At 35.5% G+C, this 18,010-nt stretch overlaps 1 non-coding gene across 1 annotated transcript; it reads left to right on the top strand.

Moving 5' to 3' along the window:
- Positions 1-2,001: 2,001 nt before the first annotated feature.
- On the top strand, positions 2,002-2,105 carry LOC123799075 (U6 spliceosomal RNA). Its single transcript, XR_006781494.1, has one exon. It is a non-coding gene; the product is annotated as a U6 spliceosomal RNA (small nuclear RNA).
- The last annotated feature ends 15,905 nt before the right edge of the window (positions 2,106-18,010 follow it).

The following is an 18,010-nucleotide window of genomic DNA, read 5'->3' as shown; positions in this document are numbered from 1 at the left end:
AGAATTAACATATAAGCAACCATATGCCAGATATTTTGCATATACAAAATCATTTTACATTAATAGTCCTCAAAGAGAAGACATCAGCATCCCCATTTTACACCTGAAAAATAGTGCTGGAGCCAAGTTTCTGCAACCCTTCCCCCCAGGCATTATCACACACACATAGTGACATCTCAAAACTCTTCAGATCCCTCTTGCAGTGGATAATTCATGCACCTTGACCTCAACAAAGGTGCAGATCTCTCCAATTTCTTCTGTATGGTTTCTTATTTCTGGTGCTGTGCATTTATTTATTCTGTAAATTCCAAATGTCGGAGGTTGCATCTTCAACTTCTATAAAACTCCTGACACCTCACAGTGGATTGAGCAATATATGCTTCTAATAGTCAGATCATGGGTATTAACATAAATGTTCTTTCTCTTTGCACATATGGGTCAAACTTTTTGCAGCCTCATTTTCACATTCCATCTTAGTGCATATGTCATTAGAAACAACCCATTGACATAATGTGGAATGTCTGTTCATTTGTGTGGACAGATGGAGGGCTCAATTCAGACAACTGTGCAAACATTTAACAGTAATATAAAATAAACTCTTAACATTATATATGAACACTGAAATCAGTATATTTTGTGAAGTGGTGAGTGAAAGAGAAGTTCAAGAACATGAATATTTAGGTATTTAGGCAGAGAAATAAAGGGCTGGTGTAGATTAAGACACTGTTCTGTTTTAATTTATCATTGACTAGTGGGGAATGGAATAGGATTCTAGAAGCGGCTTAAGTAAAGGAGAGTGGGTTGTAATTGTCACAGTACAGTTTGGGAGAAGACTAACAGAGGAGGAAAGAATGATGGTGTAACAAAAACAACAAAAATGTGTATAAATGAGTAGAAATTAAGAGGAAGAAGGGGAAAGGTGCTTTAGTACCTTCTGGGGTCCACCACATAAAATGAAGAATATGCGAGGTTCAGAAATAAAAAAGAGAACAGTAGCAAAACTGTAAATGCTAACACAGTTTCCTCACTCTGTCTCTGCAACAGGGACCCTTTATTCATCCTTGAACTAACCTCAGCACCTTAGCAAGATGAATGGAAAAACTAAATTCTAAAACATAGGAACAACAATATAAATGTATCTTCTTATTCACATCAGCTCCCATGAGAAGTATTCTCAACTTGTCCAGTATTGAATGTTCCAGTATTGCACCTAGGCAAAAAATAGTGTTCTTGAGCCTGGACATTTACATATACAGAGATACGTATGAAGACATCCGTAATTCAATACGGGTAAAAATATAGATAGCTTTCACTAGTTAGAAGTACTCCACTGTACTTTTTAAAACTTATTATTATAATATGTTAGTCCCCATACAGTACATCATTAGTTTTTGATGTAATGTCCCATGATTCATTTTTTGCATATAACACCCAATGCTCCATGCAATATGTGCCCTCCTTAATACCCAACACCAGGGTACCCATCCCTCCACCCCTCCCCTCTAAAACCCTCAGTTTGTTTCCCAGAGTCCATAGTCTCTCGTGATTTATTTCCCCCTCTGCTTACCCCCCTTTGATTTTTCCCTTCCTTCTCCTACCTATCTGTCTGCTATTTCTTATGTTTCACAAATGAGTGAAACCATATGATAATTGTCTCTCTCCACTGCACTTTTAATAAAGTTAACATTTTTCCTATGCTCTCCAAGATTCTGTATTACCTAGTTTCTATCCCTAAAAACTTATCTCATACCACTTACTTTCTTTTAAACTATGTCTTTGTCAATTTCTAAAATATATCAAGTGAGTTAATAAAATGGGAGGTTCTACTTAAAAGCAAGAAAGGAAGTCAAAGAAAAATAAAGTGCCCGTAGTCTATGCACCCTCAATACTGTTGACTATGGAGGCAGAGAGCACCTTGATGAATGGCCACTTGATACTCTAGTTCTCAAGTAAATGATGCCCGCAGTGGGCTGAATGGTGACCTCAAAGAATATGGTTATGGTGCTCATGTTGGCAGCACGTATATTAAAACTGGAATGATATAGAGATTTGCATGCCTCTGTGGCAAGAATGATACACAAATTCATGAAGTATTCTGTATTTTTTAAAAAACGTTTATGACCCCTGAAAACTGTGAATGTGACTTTGGAATAAAAGGTCTTTGCAGATGTAATTAAGAATCTTGAGATGAGATTATCCTGAATTACTCAGATAGGACCTAAATCCAATAATAAGTGTCCTTATAAGACACAGAAGAGAAGTCAGAAACACGGGAGAAAGTGATGTGACTATAGAAGCAGAGATGGAATGATGTGGCCACAAGCCAGGGAAGCCACTCAGGGCCCTGAGCCTTCAGAAACTGGAAGAGACAAGAAAGGGAGCCTCCAGAGGGAGCATGGCCCTGTCAACACCTTGATTTCAGAGTTCTGTCCTCCAGAGCTGTTAGAGAATACATTATACTATTATTTTAAGCCACCCGGTTTATGGCAATATTTTCACAACCTTCCTAGGAAAGGAATATGGTACTTAATGGTAGAGATAGATGCATCAGCTTTTCAGGATTTTAGTCATCAAGATTATTTAACTAACCCTCTCTTATCTAAAGTGATACTCAATAAACAATCATTTTATTACGTACTAGTTAATTAAGTAGGTTTCTCAGAGGAAAGAAAACATATTGGTCAGCCAGTAAACTATTACAGTGCTTTTGACAGATCTATTAATATACTGGAATTCTAGTTTACATTGTAATCTCTTACGAGTTTGGTTAGCCTTGCTCAACCCAAAGATACCAATCAATTTAAGATACCACAACACAATTAAAGTCCTGGGCCTTATTAGCATGATTACCGTAAGAGAGGCAATATCCTGTAAGACTTTACCAGAGATGTTTTCAGAAAAACCAGAGGGGATCATGATATTGTTTCTAATGGCCAAAATCGGATATAAGGAAGTTTGTGCACAGGTTTATTCTTGGCTTGTCTCTACTAATCTTTAAATAGGTAGAAAGCATATGAAGTTATAAATCTTAAAAGGAGGTAGAATTGAAGACAAATATATAAATAGAGATTATTCTTTCGCTTCAAAATGCTCTTTTTGTCATTCCTCTTTGGGGCCCCAAATACTCACTTGTAGGTATATTTTCTTGAATTACAGAACAATTTTTCAGGCTTTCCTACTAAAATAAAAATAATTAACTCTAGTTTTTTCTTTCTCCTTTCTTTCTTTCTTTCTTTCTTTCTTTCTTTCTTTCTTTCTTTCTTTCTTTCTTTTTCTTTTTCTTTTTCTTTTTCTTTCAAGATTTTAATTTATTTGACAGAGAGAGCACAAGTAGGGGGAGCAGCAGGCAGAGGGAGAGGGAGAAGAAGGCTTCCCGCTGAGCAGGGAGCCTGATACGGGGCTCAATCCCAGGACCCCAGGATCATGACCTGAACCGAAGGCAGATGCTTAATGACTGAGCCACCCAGGCACCCCTAGTTTTCTTTTTTTAAAGATTTATTTATTTGAGAGAGAGACAGAGAGATGCAAGTGCTTGCAAGTGGGGGAAGGGGCAGAGGAAGAGACTCTCTAGCAGACTCCCCACTGAGCATGGAGCCAGACCTACAGCTTGATCTCATGACCCATGAGACCATGACCTGAGCCAAAACCAAGCCACCCAGGTGCACCTAAATAGTTTATTTTTAACTCATGTAGGTCAATGATCATGGTCCAACCATCATGTTTCATTAAGAAGAAAATATACAGGGCAGTATCATTGATATCATTGTAAAGACCAGAAAGAAGATGGGAGGGAAAACATTGGCAAAGTTTCACACTCAATTATATATGTAAATGTGCTGAATCCTAGCACTAGAAACATTCTAGTGTTCCTTAAGTGCTTTAAAAAAATAGGCTATGATTCAGTGAAACAGAAGTGAAATACAATTATACTTTGTAGGAAAACACAATGGAAGGAACTCTACATTTTTTGTGAAAGACCCAGCTCATAATAGTAATAGACTGGAGATGTAACTTAGTTAAAATGTCTTCCTGGAGAACTGGAGGTGGCACACTTCTGCCAACAAGCACTCTCCTCTCTGGGAATATAACCAAACCTTACAGAGAGCAAACAGGTGGCACCAACTACATGATATGCATAGTACCAAGGGTCATTAGAGCTAAGGGGTAGAGATCCTAGTGTTAGGGGTCAAGTGGTTGTGTTTACTCCCAATTATATTTCTTTATAACTATGTCCCTGGGAATTACTTATATTCTCTCACAAGCATTTTCTTCACCTTCCGTGAAATGGAAATATTAATAGCATTGTTGTGAGGTTTATTTTGCAGTATATATAACTTATCACAAAACTAGGTACATACACATCTCATTAAATGATGGGCTTTATTACCATCTTCATCACAATCACCATCATCCATTTTTCCTTACAAGATTCATATTTAACAAACCAATATGGGAAGACTTGAAGATGGCTATCATTAATGAAAAACCCTAAGGATTAACCACATGAGATACGTACTTGCTGCATGAAGTCATGAAAATTCATAGGTTTCAGGAGAGGTGGTTCCCTCTTCCAGTTTTCCCCCAAAAAGATCAATTGCACAACATTTGATGATCTTACACAACTCTGATTGGTCTTAGTGGTACACACTGATATTGTGTGTATTATATCAATTGGAAATGCCAAGTTAATAAAGCACTCCAAATAGATTTTTTTGTACCTATGACAATTTATACACAGCCTCAAATTCAGAGATCTAGTCCTTACTAACTTACTCACTTTTAAACTGTTCTATGACTCCATCTCTTTGAAGCAAGAATACATATTTTTCTCAAGTAAACACATTTCTAGCTGAGAGGCCAATTTGCTTAAAATGTATTGCAATCAAAATATTTGCTGTTTCCTTCTTGAAAAATTGGGAATGTGGTTTTTTCAAAGCATCTTTGTACTTGAGAATGAAGCTTCAAGTCCAGTAATTGTCGGTGTTGACTATTATTACACACCTACAGCAAAATTTTGTCAAGAACATCATAAAGTTGTACATGCCTGTGGTCTCTCCAACACTCCTTCTATTTCTGGGAATCAAACTCTTTGGGCCTGGATTGTGACAGCCTACTGTTGCCAGTGTGAGTCCCTACAGTATCTCTGTTCTGTTGGCTAGGTTGGTTTTTTTTTTTTATTATTATAAATGATAATTTCTTTATCATCTGCTCTTTCTCTTCTACAGGAGCCACACTCTCTCTTCTTATGTCTGTCATATTCTCCTCCATTTTCTATGAGCAGCTGTATCTAATTTTCCCAGTGGCTGAAGGTCTGAACTTTTGTGTCAGTCAGACATGGAAGGAAATACAAACTCTCCCGTTCCCCTCCTCTAGCAATCTGGTTCCTGAGTTACACCTGTGGCAAGAGGATTATACCTACAGGTAGTGGACATTCCTCAAATATTCTAGAATCCTTTTGTCTGGCAAGGATTGTTTCCAGTTTTTATACATATTTTAGTGGTAAACTAAAGAAATTCCATTAAAGGCATTAACCAAAACCTATTTTGAACCAGAAGACCTGATAGGGTTTCAGTATGGACTTCAAAATTAGATAAAAATAGATGTAACTAATAATAACCATTATACTAATGGGTGCAATTTCTTACAGAGAGAAGAAGGAGGCTGGGGAAAGGCAGGCATTAGTTATATTTAGCAAAGTTAAGAATAAACAGTAAAGCACATAACATCAAGACAAAAAAGATGACAAATTCAAGAATATGTTAACTAAAGCAATAAATGTGAATGAGTTAAATTGCACTATTAGAAGACAGATCAAACCTGAAACAAAAGTCCAAATGTATGGTACTTTCAAGACATGATCTAAAATAAAAGACATGAAGAAACTAAATATGATGATCAAAGATATGTCAGGAAAGCATATAAAATCAGGAAAACAATATTAAAAAGTGTGTACAAGCTAAAGATATAAATGAGGCAGATAATTTCCACTCATGACATTCAAATATAAACAAATAAAAAACCCTGGATGGTGTCTGTAATAAATAAATATCATCTATAGATTATTAAAACTATTAAAACAATGTCTAAAAGAAAAATTCAAAAAGGAAAGATACAACTAGGCAATTTTTTAAATGAAAATATAAATTGTGAGTAAAACAACTAATTTTTTCTACCAATAACATGTAGTCCACGTAATTATGAGGCATCTTAATGCTTAGCACGCAGTCTCTTCCAAGCTGACAGAGGGCAGTGTAAATTTTGTAACTTTTCTGGAGGAGATTTTGCAGTATATATCAGAATGACGTATCATTTGGCTATAATATTCTTTGAGAGATTTACATTCAAATTTGTTAAGCATATTGTTATTCAAAAGTCCATAATGTTGGAAATAATCCAAATGGCTATTAACATGGGATTTAAAAAATAATAATGATATGTAGTATTTATATAGTATGTATCACATCCCAACATTGTTTAAATTGCTCTACATTTATAAAACCATGTAATTATAAGAACAACCCTATGGAGTAGGTACTGTTTTTATCCCTAGTTTTCATATGTGGAAACTGAGGTACTGAGAGAAGTTAAGAAATTTGTTCAAGTTCACGTGTCAACAGTGGTGAAGTGGTGATGAAAGCTCAGCTATCTGTCTCTGGAGCTTAGATTCACAACCTCTAGGCTATAAAGTTTTTCAAATGAGAGCATCCATTATTATAGAATAATTTTATCCATAAAAATATGCTTTTAAGATTTTTTTTTACAATATGAGAAAATGACTAGGATCTTGATAAGTGAAATAAAATTCTACTTTGCAAGATACATAAAACCAAGATAGGCATGATTTATACAAAACGTGTTGCCAAAGCGGAAGGAATAAATTGATAATGTTTTTATATTATGAATCTCTCAACATTTCTTTCTTTTTTTAAGAATTTTTTATTTATTTGAAAGAGAGGGAGAGGGAGAGAACGAGCAGGGGGTTGGGGGAGTGGCGGGGGCGGGGGGGGCGCGCGAGAGAAACAGGCTCTCCACAGAGCGCAGAGTCCGATGCCAGGCTCTACCTCAGGACCCAGCGATCATGACCTGAGCTGAAATCAAGAGTCGGATGCTCAACCAACTGAGCCTCCAGGCACCCTAATTTTCTAACATTTCTAAGATAAATTTACTTGATTAAAAAAAGTAGCATAAACAATTAGTATTTTGTAACATAACTTATTGTATCATTATCATCTAATAATACTGACATATTAAACAGCCAAATAGCACTAGAAGTTCCTGGAACAGGGTCTATAATGTATATATGTATTTGTTCTTATTGGTGACTTTTTTTCTCATCCCAAACTATTCTAAAAAACAAAACTGGGTAGACTGGTGGCAAAAATAAATAAATAAATAAATAAATAAATAAATAAAGCTGTACATCTAAATAATAAGCTAGCTAGAGCTGGGTGAGTTTGTAGACACAGAAGTAAAAATATTATTCATTCTTCTTAAAAAGAAAAAATCAAAGTCTTGCTGAACTTCTATATAACAAAGAAAGCCTTTACAGGACTTTTAAGTGTACTATAACACTAACCTGCATAGCAACTAACATATCTCCATTTTTCTACTTCAATGCATTTTGTCAGATTTCACAGGTCCAAGATAAGCCATCATTCTCTTTGAGGACCCTCTCCCTCTTTCTGGGTCTGTTTGTTTTTTATGCAAAAGTGCAGAAATTTTTTAAAAAAGAATAAAACCATTTGCCAGACAGCAAATGACTTTTTCCTTGCCATACTCAGGGTAAAATGGTTTTGTACAACAAACACAGGAACCTAATTATTGAGTAAACTTTTTCAAAACCAATACAAAAATATCAAATAAATGAGTAGTAGAGGAAAAAAAGCCCTGTAATAGATACAACAGAGGAGCACAGAAAAAACCTCCTATGGAGCTAGAGTGGTTTGGTAAATATTTAGGATTTGGGATATGTCCATGAGATACGAGTTGATTTCAAAATACACACTTTTAAAGGAATGTGTTAGTTGAGTTTGAGGGGTGAGCAGAATAATAAGAGCATATTCTTTTTCTGTAGAGATGAAATGCACTTATTATTTGGCCCTCTGCCCATATTTATATTATACCCTAATTCTCAGCCTAGAAAGGGTTCATTGCCAGAGTTACTGCTCAAAATGTAAAGCAGATCATGTCACTCTCTGCTTAAAACCTAAGATATTTCTTCCATTTTCTTCCGGTGAGGTTTAGATCCATGATGATGGCATCCATCAAACGAAAACCATTTATAACCATCTCAACTGCACTAAACCTACCCTTTTCAGACTCCCTCTTAAGTACAGGTCCCTCTTGCTGGAAAATATTCTCAACATTCTATAAAAAGGCCAAATTCTTTCAAACTTCTGTTTTTGCACATGCTGTTCTACTTGCCTAGTTCCTTCAACTCACCTGCTAGAGAGATTTCCCTGGTTTTTTTTTCTATTTACAATTTTGGCTGTGATTTTTGTGCATAAAATATTTATATCTGTGAGTTCCTCAAGGAAAGCAACCACACACTTTTCAGAGTCCTATTCTTAGCACCCAGCAGAGTGTCAGGCCTAAAGAATTAATAGATGTTGATGGAATTAAAGACTAAGTGATGCATGTATTTGTTGACAGACAATGCTGAAATGAAGCAGGTGCAATTATGCAAAATCTACATTTCATTTCTAAAATGCTTAGAGGTGAATGCTATTTTTCCTAGATTTCTAGAAAAGTTTAAAAATGCTCTTTATAAAATCTGTCACTTTCTACAAAGATCTAAATCTAAGGACTATGATTGATAATATTGCTGAGTGTCACCAGATTAACCAAGATGATTCACAAGCTGGAAGGAACATTTGAATAGCCTGGAGCCCCCTTGTTCATCCATCCATAGATTATCAGTTTGGATGATGGCTGAGGTTGATCAGGTAAGATTATCTATGGCTCCTTTATACTGGTTATTTTGCTTTCAGAAGAAAGATGTGCCTTCCCCTCACATTCCTACAGCATTATGTATGTTAATAAGTCCCTACCTCTCTCTCTCTTTTTAAAGATTTATTTGAGAGAAAGGGAGGGAGAGAGAAAGCATGAGCAGGCAGAAGGGGCAGTGGGAGAGGGAGAAGAAGACTACACACTGAGCAAGGCCCCTGACACAGGGCTCAACCCCAGGACCCTGAGATTATGACCTGAGATGAAGGCAGACGCTTACCCGACTGAGCCACACAGGTGCCCCTTCACCTTTCTCTTGTACAGGCTCTGGTATTGTGCTTCTTAGGTAGTCTTCAGAGCTCCAGGTGATGACATCATTAGCACACATACTCTGACCACACCCCTCTCTGCTTGGAGTCAATGGGTAATTTGCTACTTGCTAGGACAAGGCAGGATAAATCCTTTTAGTATATGCACTTACTTATGGTCCTCCAGTGTATAAATCTGAGTTCCTACAGATTCTTAGTTAACAAAACACTCTCATCATTGGCTTGCATTAGGTCCCTCTCATTCCATTTATTAATTTACTCTTTATTTTTAACTCAAACCGACTCTTATCCTCTCCCATATCCAACCATTCTTAGTGTGCTTGACTTATCTATGTTCTTATAAAATGCATTTTATAGTTGTGTGTTTTCCATAAACTCGTTCTATTTTTATTTAAGTCAGCACTATACTCGTTCCACATTGTCGTGTACACATTTATTATGTTCTTCTACTGCTATGTAGTATTTCAGAGAGAATATCTACTGTGTTCTGCTGTTCCCTGAGTAATGGCTAACTAAATCATCTCCAGCTCCTGGCTATGTAAACAACATCCTCATATGACTATGTCGTTATGCAAATATTTCCTTGGAGTGTATTCCCAGGTAGGAGATTGGTGCATCAGAGGGTATCTACCTACCTACCTACCTATGTACGGATTTTGACTAAGCACTGCCAGATTGCTCTTCAGAATGGCTGCCCCAGTCCACACTCACATCAGTAGTACCGGAGGCGCCTACATACCCACCAACATGTGGCAGATACACCTTTTAATCTTTGACGAGTTGCTAGGTGAGAGGAAGATCATGTTTTAATTTTGTTTTTGTCTGATGAAACTGAGCATTTATTGGCATGCTTCCTTGTCTTTGGGCTTTTCTCATCTATAAATAGCCTCTGCATGTTCCTTGCTCATTTTTCTAATTACAATCTTGTCATTTCCTTTTTTGAGAACCTTTTTTGATAATTTTAGATTTTGTCCATTACTGTTCTTTTTTTTTTAATTAGGAATGCAAGTATCTTCTCTTAATCTTACACTTAAGTTGTTCTTTTTGCTTCACTAAGAAGATTTAATTTTGGTGTTATATTTATAATTTCTACTCATAGTTTTACTTAAAAGGATCTTTTCTCTTGTGGTTATCTATTCTTTATAGATTTATCTTTGACACTTCTATGCTTATAGTGAGGGTTCAGTTTTATCTTCTCCTTAGTGAAGGTATTTTCCTGATGCTATCTGTTAAATAGTTTGTCCTTTACCAATTTTTTATGATGCCATTTTAATCATGGAGTATTTCCCAAATATATATGGAAATCTTTTTGAAATAACTATTCTATTCCATATGTAATTTTAAGTCATACTTTTATCATTAACATATTATTTTTATAGCAAAAGCATTTTTTTATTAAGTTCAATTAGCTAACATATAGTACATCGTTAGTTTTTGATGTAGTGTACAATGATTCATTAGTTGTGCATATTATTTTTATTAATATGACTCCGAGTTTGTTTCTTACCATAAATCATTCCTCTTTATTCATTTTTGAGGTTAAATTATCTTTCTGTGGTCCTCAGTTCTTCAATACAATTTTTTCCTTCAATACACATTTTTAAATAAATTTGTTAAGATCATTCCTAAAACTCACCAGTCATTGATTTTGACTGTGAAAGACTGAATATACAATATCCAGATCTTACATAAGAATAGTATTCTGACCCACAATCTGCAGTAAGCAGCCCAGGAAACCAACCCATTATCTATAGCAATTAGCCCAAGAAGTCAGCCTATTATGTACAGGTAAGACTTGTGGGCAGTCAGACCGGTATCACTAGTACACAGTCAAAGAAACCAAACATCAGTCTTGTAACAACTGGCCCCAAACAGCCAGGACTTGATTAATAACAGATAACGGTTCTAATTTCTGTCCCCACTTCTACCTTAGGACCAACCAGAGAAAGCCGAATATGCACCCCTAACCAATCACAAAGGATACCATACTTCTATTTAGCCTGTCTACAGTTTTCCCACACCACCAGCCTCTAATCTAAAACACCCTCCCTTTTTTCCACTGTAAAGTTTTCCCACTCTTCTGCCTGCTTTGAGTTTCTGCCAAAATGTAGTCAGTGATGGTAGCTGACTCCTTGGTAGAGCAAGCTCTGAAAAAATAGTCTTTGTCTGCTCTCATCTGGTAGGTTTGTTTATTTCCACGATTTTACTAAATGTATAGATTAATCTGGGAGGAACTGAAAAATTTGTAATGTGTTGTTTCACCCAAGAACATGGAATAAATTTCCATTCATTCAGAATATATTTTATTTGCATTGGTTTAAAATATCTTCACAGATGTGTAATCTTTATCAGGTTAATACCTTATGTTATTCAGATTTTTTGACTCTATTTTTCTGCTTAAAATTACTTCCTTAGAGGGAAAGGATCTAAAATTTCTGGACCCAATTATTGAGTTTTTCTCTTGAATTCTGGCTGCTATCCATGTAATGCTATATTTGGGGTTTATACATGGTCTGGAAGATTATATAGTCTTGTTATACTTTTCATTTTGCAGTAGACTGCCACCTTGCCTCTCATGTGTGGGCATGTGACCCAAGATGTACCAGTCAGGTTATTTCTCTCATATTTATTTCACCTTTTATTTTTCTGTAGCTTTGTTGATATTGTTGACATATAACATATGTAAGCTTAAGGTATACAGTATGATGATTTGATACATATACATATTGGAAAATGATTGACACAGTAAGGTTAATTAACACCTCCAACCTCTCACATAATTACTTTGTGTGTGTGTGTCTGTCTGTGTGTAATAACATTTAAGATCTACTCTCTTAACAATTTTCAAGTAAATAATACAGTATCATTAATTATAGTAACCAACCTGTACACTAGACGTCCAGAACTTATTTATCTTATAGCTGGGAGTTTGTACAATTTGACTAAACTCTGCCCATTTCCCCTACTCCCAGCCCTTGGAAACCATCATACTGCTCTTTCTAGGAGTTCATGCCCTCATGTTTAAATGACGATTTGGCTGTAACATTATATGTTCATCTTTTGTTCCTATCCAATAATCAAAATTAGGTAGATACTTATCTTCTTGCATTTACAGTTTCTCTTAAGATAAACGACATACTGAGTTCTTGAGGCCAAGAAATGAGTATCCAAGGTAATATGAAAGAAGGTGAGAGCAGAACTTAATGGTTCTTCCCCAAACTATACTTTCATTTCTCACCCCAATCAGCAGCTACCATCAGTCCCTTCCCCATACACCAGTGTCCAGCAGCCTTTACTCTTTCCAAGGACACATTTTTAAAAATTTCTTTAAATCTGTACCCTCTCTTGGGGTGCCTGACTGGTTCAGTTGGTAGAGCATGCAACTCTTGATCTCTGGGTTGTAAGTCCGAGCCCCACATTGGGTGTAGAGATTATTTTAAAAAAATAAAATCTTTATAAATTTGTGCCCTTTCTCACCTCTTCTGTTTCTTCAAGGTTGATTTTAAAAACTTAACAGCAAGATATATTGTTTATAAGAGAACACACAGGTCCACATTTAGAAGACTAAATGGAGACGTAAGGAAAGCGGATGCATCCAGATGACCAAGTGTATGGGAAAATGAATCATTCTTTTATCCTCCTGTTACTCTTCATCTTCCATAATCTATTTCCTAAGTGATTTAGAACTTTTGTGCAAAACCAGATATTTTAGCTGTGGATGGATGATGCTAATTATTGTTTCTATATATGTTTATGCTTTAACTGAACTAGCAGTGAAGAATCACTCAAACTTATTTTGCCTTTAGTAAACATGTCATGGATCTCCAACCTGTAGTTTATAACAGTCTTCATAATTGTGGAGAAAGGCAAGATTGGAAATTATTTGCAAGGAGTAGCACCAGCCACTAGCAAGGATCCCACCCAAATCTTCTATCAGTTATAGCATCTAGCTAAAAAACAAAAAACACCCGGTTTCCATTTATGGACTAAATAGTATTTTCCTTTCTCACTGGGTAAATAACCAATACTTTCAAATGTTCCAGTTGTTCCTCACAGAATATGTATTTAAATAAATCATCTTGTGTGTTTACAACTCCAGCTGAAACTATCACCCACAGAAATGGCCTCTGGAATTCCCAACAACAATGGAAAGAGTTTGTGATAAAACTTGAACAACACAGAATGCAGCCAAGTAATGCTAATTAACTGGTCTTCGATCTTTTTTTTCTTTTCAGTTTCTAGGACCTGATTCTGTAATAAGAAATACTAAGGGATAGCAAAATAAAATAAAAACTGATAAGTACATGAATAATTGATAGTTGATAGTATAATGTTGATAGTACAATGTTTTCTATTATATAGCATTATGTGTGTGATATTTTTGTATCTGTAACTTGTATCTGTATGCACTTTACATTTTATAAAGATCATTTTAATTACATTGCTTCTTTAATTCTCATAAGAATGTGATGTGCGTGTTTTCCTTAGGCTTAATTGATAGAGGAGAAACCAGTTCAGAGAGATGAGCATCCCAAAGCCAGTAAGCGGTGGAGTTGGGACTCTGTCATCTCTGATTCCAACATCCTAATCCAGTCCCATTGTGGAAATTCAAAATGTTAATGACAAATACGCATAACAAATCAGAGACTTGTTTTTCTGATAGATCTTCTGTCAATAAATGTGTATTACTAGAAATCTAATTTTAGTGTGCTGAGTGCTTTTACAATAAATCCAAAATATTTGAGTATTAAAATCTATGAAGAGTGTGTATTAATAACTGTTTTATGTAAGATGTTGGAGTAGCCAGATCACATCATTCCTCGTTTCCACGCCATTTATGAGTGTGTAATTTTGAAACACTCCTTAGCTTTTCTAAATATCTATGTCCTCCTCTATAAAATGAGGTTATTCATAGTACTTATGTTAGGGATGTTAATAGCATTTATGTAGAACAGGATTGAGCACAAAGTAAGCTCTTAATAATGGGTTAGTTGATGCTTTTATTAGTCCTATTAGCTTCCTTCTTATAGTTACCATCAACCAGCTCAACATTGCTCTGCCTGCCTGGTTAAATAAGAGAGAGAAAAGTTAAATCTGGGCTTTCATACTTCAGCTGGGATCATTTACCAAGTTGTTTTTTTTTTTTTAAAGCCCATGAATATAGTTCATGACTCAATGAAAAAATAAACTATTATAGAATAATGTTATATTTCTGAACATATCAGTTCTGAATGCATTATTCAAAAGATATTTTACAGTAGGTCCCCACTGTTTCTATATCACTGTTTGATGGTGACAAGCTAAAAAATCTAAGCCAACTTTTTCCAAACCTTAGTTTTGGACTTCAACATGTATATTTTTTAGATAGTTTATGTTTAAATCGTAAGTATGGGTCATTTGTTTGCAGTCACCATGGGTAATCATATGATAAACAATGTTCCTTAGAGACAATTTACCTGTGATTCCCCGAATATACAACAGAAAGCGAGAAGTGTTAGAATTGAAAATTGGGAGAAACGTATTTAAAAGCCACATCCCAGTTTGTCACACAACTTAACACCTTTTGCCTGTAGCTTTTTTTTTTTTTTAAAGATTTTATTTATTTATTCGACAGAGATAGAGACAGCCAGCGAGAGAGGGAACACAAGCAGGGGGAGTGGGAGAGGAAGAAGCAGGCTCATAGCGGAGGAGCCTGATGTGGGGCTCGATCCCATAACACCGGGATCACGCCCTGAGCCGAAGGCAGACGCTTAACCGTTGTGCCACCCAGGCGCCCCTGCCTGTAGCTTTTTTAAGATAGATATAATATCCTACTTGTTTTAAGGTTTTTCTTCCCTAAAAACATCCTGAGGCATCAATTCATATTATGAACTAATGGCAACAATTTTGTTTTAAATCCCTGAGTAGGGGACAAAAATGTCAGAATACTGGCCAGGATTCACTTTCTTTTTCTTTTCTTCTTCTTCTTCTTCTTTTTTCTTTTTTTTTTTTTTACTTTATTTTCTATATAAGAACAATTTGAAAAATGGTGCTTCTAAAGACATAGATGCATGTCTTATAATACGAAGTTAAATCTGCTGTCCTTTCAAAGGCAAAGCTTTATTTGCACCCTGCAAATTCAAAAGCAATTGGAAATCTCTTGATTGACTTAAGCATTTATTTGACTCTGCATCAAACAAATAACCAATCGAAAACAACCAGGCATTCTGAGCTGCCAATCTTCACCTCCGAGGTGAAATCTCAGTCAATAAAAGACTCGTGTTGGAAACTGTGAGTGACATTTAACTAAGGGGTGCAAAGTATATGGCTGTATTTTTGACACCATTCCTCCCACACAACTGTCAGCAAGTCTAAATTAATACTGGAAGTCTATAGGTTTCAATGATGGATGAAGATATTTAAGCCATGTCATAGAACCACAGAAATAATGTTCTTTGCAGTTTGTTCAGATGCCTATATATTTGTGTTATCTCATTTGATTTGCTTAACCACAGACACTAGGTCATAAAATCCGTGCACATTTCTCATATGCAATATGCTACACATTCCCCTAAGAAAGGGTTTCGAATTGTTGCTGTCAGAAGTCAAATACCCTTTGTGCCAAATCAGCATATTTCTGTAAGCTAAAACAAAAGATAGTTCCCTGAAATGTGTTGACTTTTTTATATTATTAGATAATATGTTTGCATTTTTGTCTATAAGTCATTTCAGATCGAATCTACATGATTTTATTTCCTTCCACGTGTTCTCCCCACCTTACTTTGCCTTGGGCATTCGGATGTGGAAGACATGAGGTATTAATTACAGGTTAATGTTGTGACTCAGTCAGGAAGGTTAATGTAAAATGCAAACGCGTTTTTAATCATCTCACCTGAGGTATATAGTGCCATGCACATTACACTGGTCCTGGTGCAGGTATTTCCATTACCCTACTGAACCCTACTTTTCTGAGTGAGAAATGCTCTTACTTCCATTTTGCTTTAGATGAGAAATCAGCAAACTTCTTTTAGAAAGGATCAAATAATAAATATTTTAGACTTCGTGGGCAAAACAGTATCTGACACAACTATTGAACTCTGCCATTCTTGCCCAAAAGCAGTCACAGGCAATATGTAAATGAATGAGTGTAGCTATATTTTGATAAAGTTTTATTTATGGCCACTGGAATGTGCATTTCATTGGTTTCTTTTTTTTAAGATTTTTATTTATTTATTCAAGAGTGGGAGAGAGAGAGAAAGAGAGGGAACAAGAGAGGGAACGCGAACAGCAGGAGTGTGGGGGTGCAGAGGGAGAAGCAGATTTCCTGCTGATCAGGGAGCGAGCAGGAGCCAGGGCTCAGTCCGGGGACCCTGGGATCATGACCTGAGCCCAAGCAGATGCTTAACCGACTGAGAGACCCAAGCGACGTATACTTATGCATCATGAAAACTCTGATTTTTTTAAACAATAAAAATGTAAAAAAAAAAAATTGTTAGTTTGTGGTACATACAAAAATAGGTAGATGGCTCGATTTGGCCCATGGACCACAGTTTGCTGACCTCTATTTCCGGTAGTTATAAAAACTGTTTAATTATCTCTTAGGTCCATTCAAGATGAGCCAAGTCCTCTACTACTTCTTGGTCACTGAAAAAAGCACAATCTGAAGATGCCATAATTTTATTAATATTATTTAAAGATTGTGAAATTCATATGACAGATGAAATCATTAGCTTTCTGACTCAATTTCCACACACATAATAGGGAAAAATAATGGCTAGAACTTTTCTGTGTTTTTGCAGTCTTAGAAAATGAGAAAGGCAAAAATGACCTTCAGTTTTAGTCCTTTCAAAATTTGCCTTTGAGTTGTCAGTAACAGTGTGCCTGGTCTGTTCTGAAAGGGCTTGTATTATATAAGTGATGAATGTTCTCTTATGAAATAATTTCTGTCCATAATGAGCATTTTCTGTTCCTCCAGGATGAAATAAACCATGTAAAATTTGCACATATATTTGATGTGTGATAACTGATATTCCTGTAGTTGTTGTAACTTGCCTATTGTATTTTTATTCTTCAAAGCAGATTTTCAGAGGTTAAAGATCTGAGCATTGTCTTTTCTATATTTTACTTTCATTGAAATGTACTTTGAAGTAAGTATTTCTACCTACATAGACCACAGCAAGCTGATGTAAAATAACTCTTACCATAAATTCATTTCAGAGAAGAAAAGTGTGAAAATAATTATGAATTTGCTTTCTGATGATTAGGGAATTAAACACAATGGTTAGCTTGTTTTCTTATTGTTGATTCATTATTATCTTGTACCGGAAAAATGTGACTATAAGAGGAAATTCATTTAATTCTGGGGTGAGCCGAGCAGATGTTTGGTCAAACCATATCTACCCTTGTCAGTTATTACAAACTGGAAAAAAATCAAAACCCTACATGAGACAGAAGCTTATCTCAGGACTCCTGGATCACATTCCGTAAATCCTCCTTGATTCTTGATCCATTTTCAGATCATAAGCCCAAATCATGAATCTGAATGCTAGAATATTTGTTAATTAATCATTTTATTTTCTGGGCATATTTAAAATTTTAATTTGTAAAAAAAACCTAAATCATAATTATGTATTTTATATGGAAAATATACAGACTCTCTTAAAAATTATTAAATCTATTAGGATCAAGAATTGCAGCAAATCAATTATTTTTATATCTCATATTTTCCCCATGTGATAAAAAATGTATGTGTTTCA

The sequence above is a fragment of the Ursus americanus genome, chromosome 26, assembly GCF_024610735.1.
Source record: "Ursus americanus isolate L20-20 chromosome 26, mUrsAme1.1.p, whole genome shotgun sequence".
NCBI classification, from domain to species: domain Eukaryota; kingdom Metazoa; phylum Chordata; class Mammalia; order Carnivora; family Ursidae; genus Ursus; species Ursus americanus.
This window is presented reverse-complemented; position numbering and strand designations above follow the sequence as displayed.